The sequence below is a fragment of the Mustela putorius genome, unplaced genomic scaffold (assembly GCF_011764305.1).
Source record: "Mustela putorius furo isolate JIRA1106 unplaced genomic scaffold, ASM1176430v1.1 tig00003836_pilon_pilon_pilon, whole genome shotgun sequence".
Classification (NCBI taxonomy): domain Eukaryota; kingdom Metazoa; phylum Chordata; class Mammalia; order Carnivora; family Mustelidae; genus Mustela; species Mustela putorius.
The window spans coordinates 34,879,071-34,892,903 of NW_025421989.1; the positions used below are offsets into that span (position 1 = coordinate 34,879,071).

A 13,833-nucleotide genomic window follows, 5' to 3' on the forward strand; every position below is an offset into this window, starting at 1 on the left:
GAGACCCTGAAAGGACAGATTAAGGGCAGGTCTGAGACTCGGCATTCGGTGTCCCCGCACAGGCAGGGGTGACCCATGTCTGTCACCAGGACCAGAGAGGGCTCCCCCATGGATCCCCTTCCTTCGGCCCCTCCCATGGCCCCCTCCACAGCTCTGTACCACAATTGGTCCCCTCTCTACATGGACTGGTGCTGTCCAGCCCCAAGGGAAGGCCTCCCAGGTGCAGTGTCTACAGAGACTTTGACTTCTAGGGAGCAGGAGGTGAGCACCTGGGTGGTGACAATCGCTACGGCTGTCATTTCCAGCAGGAGCACCTCTGTGAGGCAGCCATGCCCCAGGCCAACTTCCAGTCAGTTTGCCCCACTGGCCTCCTCTGGGGTTGGGTCCCTTGGTGAAAGTTCTCTGTACCCAGAGAAACAAACAGGGCACCAAGAAGGTCACAGCCTTGCTGGGAGTCCTGCCTCTCAGAGAGCAGGACTCCAGCCCCTGGGCCACCAGCCTGGACCTTATGCTTCCACCAGAAGTGACCCACACACCCACCCAGGGTGGCCTGGCCTCCCAGGCTAGGGGAAGAGGGGCACTCAGATGGTGTCCCACAGAGCAATCTCTTCTGAGGGGTAGGGAGGAGGGAGTTGGGCAGGTGGACACCCCATGGAAGAAGAGGTTTTAGCTCCCCCTTTCCAAAAGTATGACTGGCCTATGGCGGGTAGAAGCCGAGGAAAGACAACCACGAGAGCTCACAGCAGAGACCCGTGGTTCCTGAGCTCTGGCTGAGAGCTCAGCCCATGGCCAAGGGCCTGAAGGGCCAAGTGCAATCCCCCCACCCCGCCCCCGCCCCCGCGCCCCCAGCAACTTCCACAAAACACGCCTTAATTTAACTTCATTGTATAAAGTCAAACTGAGGCTAGGAGAGGGGAGGCGATAGCTTTACAGTCACACAGCTGGTAAGAAACAGAGCCCAGGTTCAAAGTCAGGCCTATCTGATGCTGTTTCTGGGCCCTTAAATTCTGCCCGGGGCTTGGAGACCAGAGTAAGAAGGCCCAGGAGGTGTGTGTGCGTGTGCGTGTGCGTGCGTGTGTGTGTGTGAAAGAGAGAGAGAGAGTGAGTTTGGAGTCTTGGAAATAGATTTCAGCACAATACAAGGAACAAATGACACTTGCACTATTTTAAAAATTCATCAGCACTTCCTGCGCTTAGGGAATTTCTCTCTGGCCCCGATCCACGGCCGTGTTCGCAGGCTTCTCTCCTTTGGTCCCTCTTGTCCCCCTGCCCCTTTCCTCCCCCACTGGCAGACCGCCCCCTGGACGGTTTTTCCTGACTTATTAGGCAGAGCAATTCTGTCCTCCCTCTGCCTCACCCACCCACGCCCAGACTGGGGAAATGCCCAAGAAGCCTCACCAAAGTGTTGCGTTGATTTTATGCTGGTCCGAGAGAATCCTCTGGCCTCTGCCCATCGCAAACCTCGGTGGCCTTCCTTACTCTCTGCAATTTGAAACCCTTCAGCTGGAGAAAGGCCAGCATCAGCTAGAGCAACGGTCTCACTTTCCATATGAGGAGACACTGAGGCCCAGATTGGCGACATGGTTTGCCTGATGCCAAGGAGGATGTTTCTGGAAATTTGGGGCCAGAACCCAGGGACGGAGATGCTTAGGTGTTACCAACTAATTCTTAATATCCTATGGGTCGTATCTGCAGGATTGTCTTTGTTTGCTCCAGCGACAGGAAGCCTGTATTCATTACTTATTGCTTGGTAACAAATTGCTCCAAACGTAGAAGCTTAGAACAGCAGACATTTATTATCTCACACGGCTTCTGGGGGTCAGGAATCCAGGACCAGCCTGTCTGGGGGGTTCTGCCTCAAGCTTCCGTCAAGCTGGTGTCTGCAGCAGCCGTCTCTCAGGTCTTCTCTGGGATAGGACGATCGGCATCCAAGCACACTCATGTGGCTGTTGGCAGAGGCCTCTGTTTCTTGCTACATGGGTCTCTTCATGGGGGTGTCAGAGCCAGTGACCCATGAGAGAGAGAGACAACCCAAGTCAGAAGCAGCAGTCTTTTTATAACCAAATCTCAGAAGGGACATGCCATCACTTCTGCCATATGCTATTGGTCATAGAAACCGACTGAATTTAAAGAGTTGATCCCAAACCATAAGATACCTAGGAATAAACCTAACTAAAGAGATAAAGGATCTGTACTCTAAAAACTATAAAACACTTATGAAAGAAATTGAGGAACACACTAAGAAATGGAAAAACATTCCATGTTCATGGATTGGAAAAATGAATATTGTTAAAATGTCTATGCTACCTAGAGCATCTACACATTCAGTGTGATCCCTATCAGAATTTTTTCACAGAGCTGGAACAAATAACCCTAAAATTTGTATGGAACCAGGAAAGACCCTGAATAGCCAGAGAAATGTTGAAAAAGAAAACCAAAACTGGGGGCATCACAACGCCAGACTTCAAGCTCTATTACAAAGCTGTGATCATGAAGACAGTATGGTTCTGGCACAAAAACAGATGCATAGATCAGTGGAACAGAATAGAGAGCTCAGAAATGGACCCTCAACCCAAAGGTCAACTAATCTTCGACAAAGCAGAAAAGAATGTCCAATGGAAAAAACACAGTCTCTTCAACAAATGGTGCCGGGAAAATTGGACAGCCACATGCAGAAGAATGAAACTGGACCATTTCCTTACACCACAAACAAAAATAGACTCAAAATGGGTGAAAGACCTCAATGTGAGAAAGGAATCTATCCAAATCCTTGAGGAGAACACAGGCAGCAACCTCTTCGACCTCAGCTACAGCAACTTTTTTCAAGACACGTCTCCAAAGGCAAAGGAAACAAAAGTGAAAATGAACTGTTGGGACTTCATCAAGATAAAAAGTTTCTGCACAGCAAAAACTAAAACACAACCTATGGAATAGGAGAAGATATTTGCAAATAACATAACAGATAAAGCGCTAGTATCCAAGATCTATAAGGAATTTCTGAAACCCAATACCCAAAAGACAAAGAATCCAGTCAAGAAATGGGCAGAGGACATGAACAAGCATTTCTGCAAAGAAGACATCCAGATGGCCAATAGACACAGGAAAAAATGCTCGGCATCACTCAGTATCAGGGAAATACAGATCAAAACCACAGTGAGATACCACCTCACACCTGTGAGAATGGCTAAAATGAACAAGTCAGGAAACAACAGGTATTGGCGAGGATGCGGAGAAAGGGGAAGCCTCCTACACTGTTGGTGGGAATGCAAGCTGGTGCAGTCACTCTGGAAAACAGCAGGGAGGTTCCTCAAGAAGTTGAAAATAGAGCTACCCTACGACCCAGCAATTGCACTACTGGGTATTTACCCCAAAGGTAAAATGTAGTGATCCAAAGGGCACCTGTACCCCAAAGTTTATAGCAGCAATGTCCACAATAGCAAAACTATGGAAAGAGCCCAGATGTCCACTGACCAATGAATGGATAAAGAAAGCATACACACACACACATACACACACACACACACACACGAATTTTATTCAGCCATCAGAAAGGATAAAATCTTACCATTTACATCAACGTGGATGGAATTGGAGGGTATTATGCTGATCAAAATAAGTCAATCAGAGGAAGACAATTATCATGTGGTTTTACTCATATGTAGAATATAAGAAACAGCACAGAGGATCATAGGGAAAGGGAAAGAAAACCGAATGGGAAGTCCTCAGAGAGGGAGACAAACCATGAGAGACTCTTAACTCTAGGAAACAAAGTGAGGGTTGCTGGAGGGGAGTTGGGGTGGGGGGATGGGGTAACTGGATGATGGGCCTGAAGGAGAGCATGTGATGTGATGAGCGCTGGGCATTAAATGCAAATGACAAATTATCAAACACTACATCGGAAACATAACAATGTACTATATGTTGCCTAATTCAATTTAAATAAATAATTTAAGAGGGGGGAAAAAAGGCCCCTTTCCCTTTAGGAACACCACCTCCCAAAACTTACAAATGTCTACTTACATTCTCTTGGCCAGCAATCAGTCACAGGTCACCTCTAGCTTGCAAAGGAGTCTGAAAAATGTAGTCCAATGCCAAACATGGCTTATGTGCCCAGAAAGAATTCAGGGGCTCCATCACTTGAAGAAAAGAAAATACATAAATAAATGTTGGAGGTCAACTAGCAATCTTTGTCTTTGATAACCCAGTGAAGGCTATGAACCCTTTCACAGATAAAAAAGAAATCACGTACACCCAAAATTGTGCATACAACGTCAGAGGGCTTGCAGACGCCCGTGACATCAGTTCATGGACGTCGTGTGCAAAACCTCTGCAGCTCTGGCCAGGACCTCCCCCTATTCCCGTGTGTGGACAGTATCGACTCAGTCTTTCTGGTCAGGATCCCCTAAGAGAGCAAGGAACACCCCAAGACAGTTCCAACACATTTCCTCAAAGGTGTGTGAGCAGCCCCATCCTCCCCAGCAGGTGTTCGAGCCTGGGGGGTGGGGGCGTCAGTGGGGGTGCTGTGCCAGCTTCTGGCAGAGTGCAGACCTCACTCACCCTCAGTGCAAAACAAGTGTGATAGGAGGAGACGGAAATGGATTGGTGTCATGTATTACATCGAGAGACACCCTATTGGTGTTTACAGAGATCAGCAAATAGTGTTCATTGGAATTCCGACTCGGCTTTTCTCTGTTGATATTTCAAATAACAATCACACAGGCATGGAGCCATTCTCAACATAGCTCGAATTAATCATTCTCTTCCTGGAACTGAAAAACGGTCCAAGGTTAAAACCACAATGTGAAAAGGCTTCACATCTGCTGGGATGGCTAAACTAAACACGACTGACAACACCAAGTGCTGGCGGGGCGAGAAGCAGCTAGAGCTGTCAGACACCACAGACGGGTGTGTAAAATGGTCAGGCCGCTTTGGAAAGCAGTTTGGCAATTTCCTCTAAAATGATGCACGCAGTTGCCGTAAGACCCAGCTTTCTCGCTTCTGAGCACCCAGGCGAGAGAGATGAGGGCATTGGTCCACAAAAAGACTTAAATGTGAGGGTTCATAGTGACATCACTCATCGCAGTGCAGACTGGAAACGACCCTAAAGTTCAACCAACAGGTTAGTCAATACACCAACTATGGTACATCTGTACAGAGGAAAGTACTCAGCCATCAAAAGGAGCAAAGTCTTGCTAAATACAACTTGGGTGATCTCAAATGCATTCTGCTCCCTGAAAAGAGCCAAGCGTGAAAACGGAGACACTGTATCATCCCGCTTCTGTGAAATTCAAGAACAAGCAAAATTAAACTATGGTAATGAAAGTCGGAAAAAGGAAGGAGAGGGAGAGAATGCGCTGGGGATGATGGAAATGAGCTATGTCTTGATAGGATCCGCTACGCCAGAGTAGACTTTTGCCAAAACTCCTCGAACCCTAGCACTGAAGGTGGGTGCGTTTCCCTATATGTTAGTTACACCTGAACTTAAACAAGGGAAAAAAATGGTGGGCTGAAACTGCAGGAGGTGGCACCCCACGGACCCAACTGTAGCCAGCTGCCTGCCCTCTGAGCAGCACCAGGCTCGGCGCTGGGTCAGCCGTGGCAGTGCACACTGGAAGCTATCGAGGTCCTCCAGGGAAGACGGTTACACCCTGGCCTTCCCCGAGACAGCCCCAGCCAGTCCACACGTGAGTAGTAATGATAGTAACAGAGCAGCCTGAGATCCCACCTGTCTGACTTCTGCTGCCTGTGGTCCCTCTTCCCGGAGCAAGTGGCTCCCCAAAATGCATGAGGAGCTCAAGCTGGGACCACTGCCTTAATGTGTCCTTTTCATCCCCTTCAGCCTCAAAAAGACCACCAGCACGACCAGGATGGAGCCAGTGTGGACACTGCCAATGTTGGCTCCCCGAGGACCTCCCTGTCAGCTGCCTCCTACACACACGCAATCTAGAAGCCTCGCCCTGTTCCCTCTCCCTCTCTCTATGACTCTCTGGATTTAATATGACCAATGCCAGAGCAGCTGCTGTTCGTTGAGCGCCTACTGTGTTCAAGGCACTGCATCTGTTAGCTAGAGCTTCTCCAAACAACAGAAACAGAGTCTGGCTAACTTGGGCAAAAGGGAATCTACGGGGGGTGCCTGGGTGTCTCAGTCAGTTAAGCATCTGCCTTTGGCTGAGGTCATGATCTCAGGGTCCTGGGATTGAGCCCTGCATAGAGGTCCTGGCTCAGCGGTGAGTCTGTTTCTCCCTCTGCCCTTCACCCCTGCTCATACACTCTCGCGCGCTCTCTCTTTCTCTCTCTCAAATACATAAATAAAATCTTTTTTTAAAAAAAGGAATTTACTGGAAGATGATCGGAAATTGGCATTGTAAATTGGAAGTCTGGATAAGAACGTTTGGCATTGTCGGGGACCAAGGCAGACCCAGAGACAGACAACCTCTTTACTCTTCTGCTCGAAGATTCAAATGGCAGCCAGGAGTATACAACCGCAGGGCCCTCCACACAATTGCCTGGCATCTTCTCACAAGGTTAAACCTACAACCGCCCTAGAATTCAGCCATTCCACTCTGAGGTATTTACCCAAGAGAAATAAGAGCGTATGTTCAGGAAAAAAAAAAAAAAAGTTGCATGAGAATGCTCGTAGACACGTTATTCGTAATAGCTCCAAATTGGGGTCGATTCCAATATCCATAACTGGTGAATGGATGAACGAGCTGTGGTGTAACTGGGTCACAGAATAGTACTCGCGATATAAGGGGATGTGCTCGTGGGGCTCCCAACAATGTGAATGAGTCTCGCAGATGTTATGCTGAGCAAAAGAAGCCAAACACAAGAGAACACATGCTGGATGATCCATTTATATCAAAACCAAGAAGAGACAAAAACGAACCCAGGGTGACAGAAATCAGAACAGGCGCTGCCTCCGGTGACCGACACCATTGCCTGGGAAGGGGACGGGGAACTTTGGAGGCTGGTCAAATGTTCTGTGTCTGGTGCTGGTAGTTCCACAGATGCATATATTCGCCCGAATGCATCACGGTGTACACCTCTTGTGCATTTCAATGCATGCAAATGAGGCTTTAATTAAAAAATTAAATTAAAAGGAAGCCCAAACAGAACTTGTGCCAGGAGCAGGAGATATGATAGTGAACAGGGCAGACAGAGTCCTGTCCAGAGGGAGCTTCTGTCTGGCCCCAGAGCTAATAAGTGACAGAGCTGGAGGCGACCTGACATCCTCCTGGCCCCCAAGTCACTAGCAGCCTGCCTTGGAGTTGCCTGGGACAGCAAGCCCCAGAGCATGATGGGAGCTCCCAGGAGGTGGCGGGCGGCTGCCCCAGAGGCCAGAGGCTGCTCCCACAAAGGGTGCCAGGCTGCCCAGTGCCCTCCAACCCCCAGGCTCAGAGCCCATTCCTACCCCGCATGGGGTTACCAGGCCCCTCTCTCTGTCTCTCTCTCTCTCTTTCCTCTCCTCTCCTGAAGAATTCCTTCCCCCAGGACCTCCCACAAAAGGGAAACTTCAAATTTTTTTTTGAAGATTTTATTTGTTTGTTTGAGAAAGAAGGTGAGTGAGAGAGAGAGAGAGCACAAGAGCAGGGGCAGAGGGAGCTGGAGACGCAAACTCCCCTGCTGAGCAGAGAGACTAATGTGGGGCTCGATCCCAGGACCTGGAGATCATGACCTGAGCCAAAGGCAGGCACTTAACCAACTGAGCCACCCAGGCATCCCGGGAAAACTTCAATCTTTTATTTTTGACTGGAGGAAACATAAAACACTCAGGACCAGAATCAAGAATGTCACTTGGAAAGTACCAGACTGTTAAAGGACTTTTCTCATCCATTCTGGCCATTCTGAACCACCCCACTAAGCCACTCTGGTGTCCAGACCTGAAGAAACTGGGTGGAGAAAGGTCTAAATCAGAGATGGGGAGAGCCAAGGACACTAGGAAGAATGGAAAGGACCAGGCATTGGCTCCAGGGGGTGTGGTCTGCCGGTCATTACCTGCCATCTCCTGGACTGAGATCCTCACAGTAGCACCTGGCAGTGGTCTCTTACTGAATGACCATTCAGGCTTTTGTCACTCTGGCTATTGAGCCTTGAGAGGCCGGAGTGGCCAGGATAGCCTGCCACAGTAGAAACGGTCATCCACATAAGCCCCAAGCCCCCCAATCCTGGCTGGGTAGCAGCACACCAGGGAATGTTCTCAAGACCGCCACCGTAATTCCTTCCATCTTAGAGCAACTTACAGCTCATGTCACCCCACTAGCCCCACTTTACTGAGCTCGGCATTGCTGTTCCGTATAAGATAGATGCAGAAAGCAACTCTGAGAGACTTTTTTCTTTTCTCTAACAGAAAAAAACGAGAAAGACAGTCAGGGCAAGTACTAAGCTCTTGCAAGTCTCAAGTTTGAAACTCTTCTCTCCAACACTTGTTTGTAATGATGACGGCAACTTTCTCAGGCCCAAGAACCTTCTAGAATGCTGGGGGTGGGGAAGGGCCTGACCGCTGTGGCAGGCGGCCTCTAAGATGGCCTCCAGTGATCCCCACCTCCTGGTACTCACACCCCGTTGTGGCTGGGCTGGCCTGAGGGACAGAAGTAAGAGGCTGTCACTTGGGAGATTAGGTTGCAAAAAGACGATGACTTCAGTCTCAGGCTCTCTCCAGCACACTCACTCTCTGTCCCTCAGGTCGCCAGCTGACATGTCATGAGGACACTCTGGCAGCCTCTAGAAGACCCACATGGGGAGGAACAAAGGCCTGACAGCAACCACATGAGTGAGCTTGGAAACGGACCTTCTGATGCGTCCTGTCAACGGCCACATGTCTGAGCCGTTTTGGGAAGCGGGTCCTCCAAGCCGGGTCAACCCTTGAGCTCACTGCAGCCCCATGGCAAACCCTGAGCCCGAACCGCCCCACTAAGCCACTCTGGTGTCCAGACCTGAAGAAACTGTGTCTTGTTTGTAAGCTGTTCAGTTGGGGGGTAATGAGTTTTTCAGCAACCGATAAAAAACTCAGCTCTAACGAAAAGCCTCATACTACATGCTAATAACTAATTATTCCTCCGCCCCAAGACTGATGGGGCCAGAGCACATGGCTCTGACTTCCCTGGCCTGCTAAACACATACACACACACACACACACACACACACACACACACACCCCTCCTTGGATACCTTTGCATTATTTGACTTGGTTTCCTTTTCCCGTTCTTCCCTCTTCCCTCTTCCCTGAAAAGCACATCAAAGTTGGTCCTCCATAGAGAACGTCTGAACTCGCAGGTGTGTCATCCCTGGGGTCTTAAGGTACCACACGCCATCCCCATTACCCTGGCTGCCTGTGCTCGGTCCCCGGCGCCTTTTGCGTGACTGCCTTTGTTTCCAGCACACCCTAAATTGCCACTGTGCCAAACGCTGAATGTGACCAGAAATGACACGGGATGAATAACGTGGCATATAATTATCACCACATTTCAGATGAGGGCAATATGCATTTTTCTCAGAGCCGAAGGGATGCAATTTTATTTTGTAACACAAAACGCTCCATTTGGCGGTCAGTTTTCAAGCAGCCCTTCATTCTGAAGCAATTTCACGTGAATAAAAGCATTTGTATTCATGCACTGCGTCAGGACCATTATCCCGGGCCCGACTGCCAGCGTAGACTTCTCCGCATGACTCCGGCTCTTTGCCGTGAACCAGCCCCGAACCTGAATAGGAGAAGGTGTCTAGGAAGATGTTTTTTACTTTTCCCAGGTCTCTAGATCTTTGTCTCCATCTCTGCCCAGGAGCAGAAGAGCCGCATTATTACAGACCCTTCCCCACCCCCACACCCCCGCAGAGACCAGGTCTGTAACAGCCAAAATAAGACCCTGGCAGCTTGAATGTGGCACTGACCTTCTGTTCCCCGGAAAACGATGGCCTAAACCTCCCCCGCCTCCAAAAAAGCAGATGTGGGTGCAGGTAGGTGATTTTGTCTGCTGGGGCCGCCGTAACAATAGCCCAGAAGTGAGGGAACTTCCAGAATGGAGATTTCTCTCTCGGTCATGGTCACGGAGGCTGGAAGTTCAAGATCAAGGTGCCAGCAGGGTGGGATTCCTCTGAGGCTTCTCTCCTGAGCTTGCAGAACTCTTGCCTCCACTTCACAGGGTCCTTGAGAGAATGTGTAGAGCATCACAGAATTGTCCCACCAAAGCATGAGGGAGCCGGGCCACCTGAGGGACCCATGGATTCCCAATGGTGTCAGTTAGGAGTTCACTCCTGGAGGCGTTTCCTCCCAGGCATCCCCCAGGCTGCTCGCTCCCCCTTGAGTGGAGACTCCCCTCAGGGAGAGCCACCATACCCAGAGTGGTCTGCAGAGGAGACGGCAGAAATTCAGAACGGGAGGCCAGCCAGAAGAGAAGAGAGACCATCCACAAGATTTTATTCCCAGGTTTGAAGTGCTTGTCATCAAAAAGTCACAAGAATAAAATGACCCCAGCTCAGAACCGGACCTGTCTACTTTAAGCCCCTTGGGATACAGACAGGCAGCTGCAGCCCAGCAGGGTGACCTGACGGGCCCAAAGTTGACCAACAAGAACGAAATGAGGAAGAGACCGTAATCCCCAGACTCCCCGGGCCTGCGCCACCCACCCCACACCAAGCCAACAGGCTGCTTCCTTGTGTTAATCTCTTGCACGCTAAGAGCACACCCAGAGCTAAGAGTCCCTTTGCTAGCTAATAAACTCTCAGCTCACTGGAAAATGCAAATGCGCCACACAGGACATCGAGGAAAGGTCAGCGGTCATTCCCTTCCCGACTCAAACCGTTTCCATGCAGCCAGCAGACTGGGAGGCATGCAGAGAAGCCAAGCTACCCTCCCATCACAGAAAACTGCACACAGAGTCATATCCAAGCCCCATCTGTGAGCAGCAGAGGCTTTGAGAGCTACAGGACCTTGCCCAAAGGCACCAGGTTCTTCTAGGGCTCCGCAAAGGTCCCCCATCCTGCAGAGCAACAGGCTTGCCCCAGGGAGTCTGCTCCATCAGTGACAGCAAAACCAGACACTTTTCTAGGTTTCCTAATTTATGTCACCCATTTACCCCTCACACAACAACTGGGCCAGGTCAGTATTGCTGGCCCCATTTTATGGATGCACGAACTGAACACCCTGTCCCAGTGAACGTCATCCAAGACCATGCCTTCAGGTGAATTAAGCCCTTCACATTGAAACTGGAAGGCTCCCGTTGTGAGGCAAGTTTCTTCCTCTAAGGCAGCTGGCAAGAGTTGATGGGAAAGTGAGGCTCTCTCATTTCCATCTGTAAGGTGCACCCAGGGCTGCTGGCACCAGCAGTGAAGTTAAAACTCGTGCATCTCTTGCTGGGGCCCAGGCAGTTTCTCAAATGCTCCAAGAGCAACAGCCCAGCAGGAAGTCATGCAGAACCGCTGCCCGTGACCAGCCACAGCAGAGCAAGCTGAAAGCCATGAACAGTCACTTGCATCTCAAGAGAAGGAAAATGGTCGGTGATCACTGTACTGTCCACATCAGGAAAATCTAAAGTCAGCTGAGGAGGAAGAAGTTGAATTCCAGGACTGATGACCATGGGGTTTTTGGAGTCTCTTTACTCCCAGACCTAATGGTCACTCCATCAGTCCGTTCCTCCATTCTTCTTTCATCCAACAGATATTTGATCGGTGCCAACTTGGTGCCTGGCATAGCTCTAGGATACCAAACAAACTTTCTGCTCTCACAGAGGCTTACAGTCCCATGGGGATGGATAGGCAATAATCAAGAAAGATGTGGGGTGCCTGGGTGGCTCAGTAGGTTAGGTGTCTGCCTTCAGCTCAGGTCATGATCTCGGGGTCCTGGGATCGAGCCCCATGTCGGGTTCCCTGCTCCATGGGAAGTCTGCCTCTCCCTCTCCTTCTGCTCCTTCCCTCTGCTCAGACTCGCTGGCTCTGTCTTGCTCTCTCACTCAAATAAATAAATAAAATCTTTTTTTAAAAAAAGATGCATAATCCCTTAAGTGATAAGTGCTAGGGAGGAAGAAAAGTGAGGAGAGGGGTAAGGAGTGCTGGGGAGAGGAATTCAGTTCTCCAAAGAGCTGTGGGAGAAGTGTCACTGATCAGGAAATGGGAAGGAAGGGAGAGGACTCAGGGAGGAGCATTTGCAAGTGCAAAGGGCCTGGGGCCAGATGTGTCCAGGGAGCGGGAGGGATAGCAAGGAGGTTGCTTAACAGAAGTGGAGTAAGTGAGGGGGGATTGAGAGGTGATGAGGTCAGAGAGGTAACAGGGACCATTCTGTAGATGGTCACAGGCCATGGGGAGGTCTTGAGGCCTCCTGGAGCATAATGCAAAGCCACCAGAGGGTTCTGAGCAAGGATTGCCATGATCTGACTTCTGTTTAACAAGATGGCCTGGCTGTTGTGTGGAGAGAAGGATCAAGAGGCACCAAAAGGAGAAGCAGGGAGACCAGTGGGGTGGGGGTGCTGCCGTCATCCAGGTGAGGGAGATTAGAGGTTGTACGGGGAGGGGAGGACCCTGAGAGAGGCCCACTGTGGGCCGCACTGTAGCCGGTGACCGCAGGCTTTGAGAAAGTGGCAGTCTGAGACCTCTCGGCCTCACTCAAGGAGCCACGGGCCCCAGAAGTGGATGGACCTAAAAGTCTAGGAGACCGGGTCCCAAGGAAGAGACAGCAGGTCAGAGAACAGCCTCTGGGAGTTTCCTCCATCAGCACTTTGGGGTAGCAAGGCAAACGGGACACCTCAGGCCTAAGGGGCAGAGGGGTGAGGAATCCATTGGTGTGCACACAGCAGGGGGTGAGGGAAGAGGGCATGGGGTGGAAAGGACCCCTTTCTGGTTTCATGACTTGCCAGCTTCAGGCAAGGCACGAGCTCTAGGACAGGCTGTTTGAGGCCGACCCAGGGTGGTAATGGCCGGTTACATATGTCTCGATCGACTGGAAAGCAATAAAATGAATGAATTCCTGGCTTAACGATTTACAGACAGACTCGGAAGGCAACATCCAAGCTGCCTCCTGACAATAGAATAGGGGTGATCCAGAAGGGGCTGGAGAGAATTCTTCTAGAAAGAGGGAGAGCGAAGTCCTGTGGGCAGCACTCACAGAGCAGGCCTGGAGGACTGTAGCTTGGGGCCACCCGGAGCTGCGGATTTAGCCGTGCAGGCTGAGGACAGGGAGGCTTGAAGCTGGAGAGGTAGAGCCAAAGAGGAGCGATAACCCACCAAAAGGAACTTGGCCTCCGTCTCCAGGCACTGGAAACCGCACAAAGGGTTTTCAGGAGGGAATAACAGAGTCCAATGTGCATTTTAAAGAGATCATTCAGGCAGTTCTGCAGAGAACAGATTTGAAAAGCCTGGGCCAGGCAGCCCAGAAGCCTGCGGGAGGGGGTGGGGTGGAGGTGGGTTCCTCTGACCCAATCAGGGGCTTCTCCCCGCCCCTCCCCGCGGAATCCAGTGGGTCAGGAATCTCTCGCCTTCCCCACAGAGCCACTGTCAACCTGGGAGCCCGGGAGAGATATCATAAAAGGAGCTCTGGGGGGAGAAGGGGCGGGAACCTTCTGTGGGGTCGCCCTCATCCATCAGCCCTCCCAGCAGCTGCTGACAGCAGGCCCCTTGGGAACGCTGGTGACAAGGGGTCCCCAGGCTGAGCAGGAGGCTGAAAGGCGAGGCGGGAAGGTGCCCTGCTTCTCAAGTCGGCCTCTGGGCAGCACAGGAAACATTCATGGCGGTTGTGGGCAAGAGGGGTTAGTGAGCCGCTGGAGAGCACCCCCAGGAGAGAGCGCACCTTGATTCCGCAGACTCCTTGGTCTCCCGAAGGGGAGAAAGGGGATCCAGAGCAGTCCCCAG

At 50.8% G+C, this 13,833-nt stretch overlaps 1 long non-coding RNA gene across 2 annotated transcripts in view; it reads right to left on the minus strand.

Moving 5' to 3' along the window:
* Nucleotides 1-1,776: 1,776 nt before the first annotated feature.
* LOC106006055 overlaps nt 1,777-13,833 on the minus strand; it is a 45,214-nt gene continuing 33,157 nt past the window's right edge. For both annotated transcript variants that reach the window (XR_001179903.2, XR_006609493.1), the window contains 2 exons: nt 4,021-4,136; nt 1,777-1,984 (listed from right to left, as the gene is read on the minus strand). This is a non-coding gene — a long non-coding RNA (uncharacterized LOC106006055). The remainder of the gene's footprint in view (nt 1,985-4,020; nt 4,137-13,833) is intronic.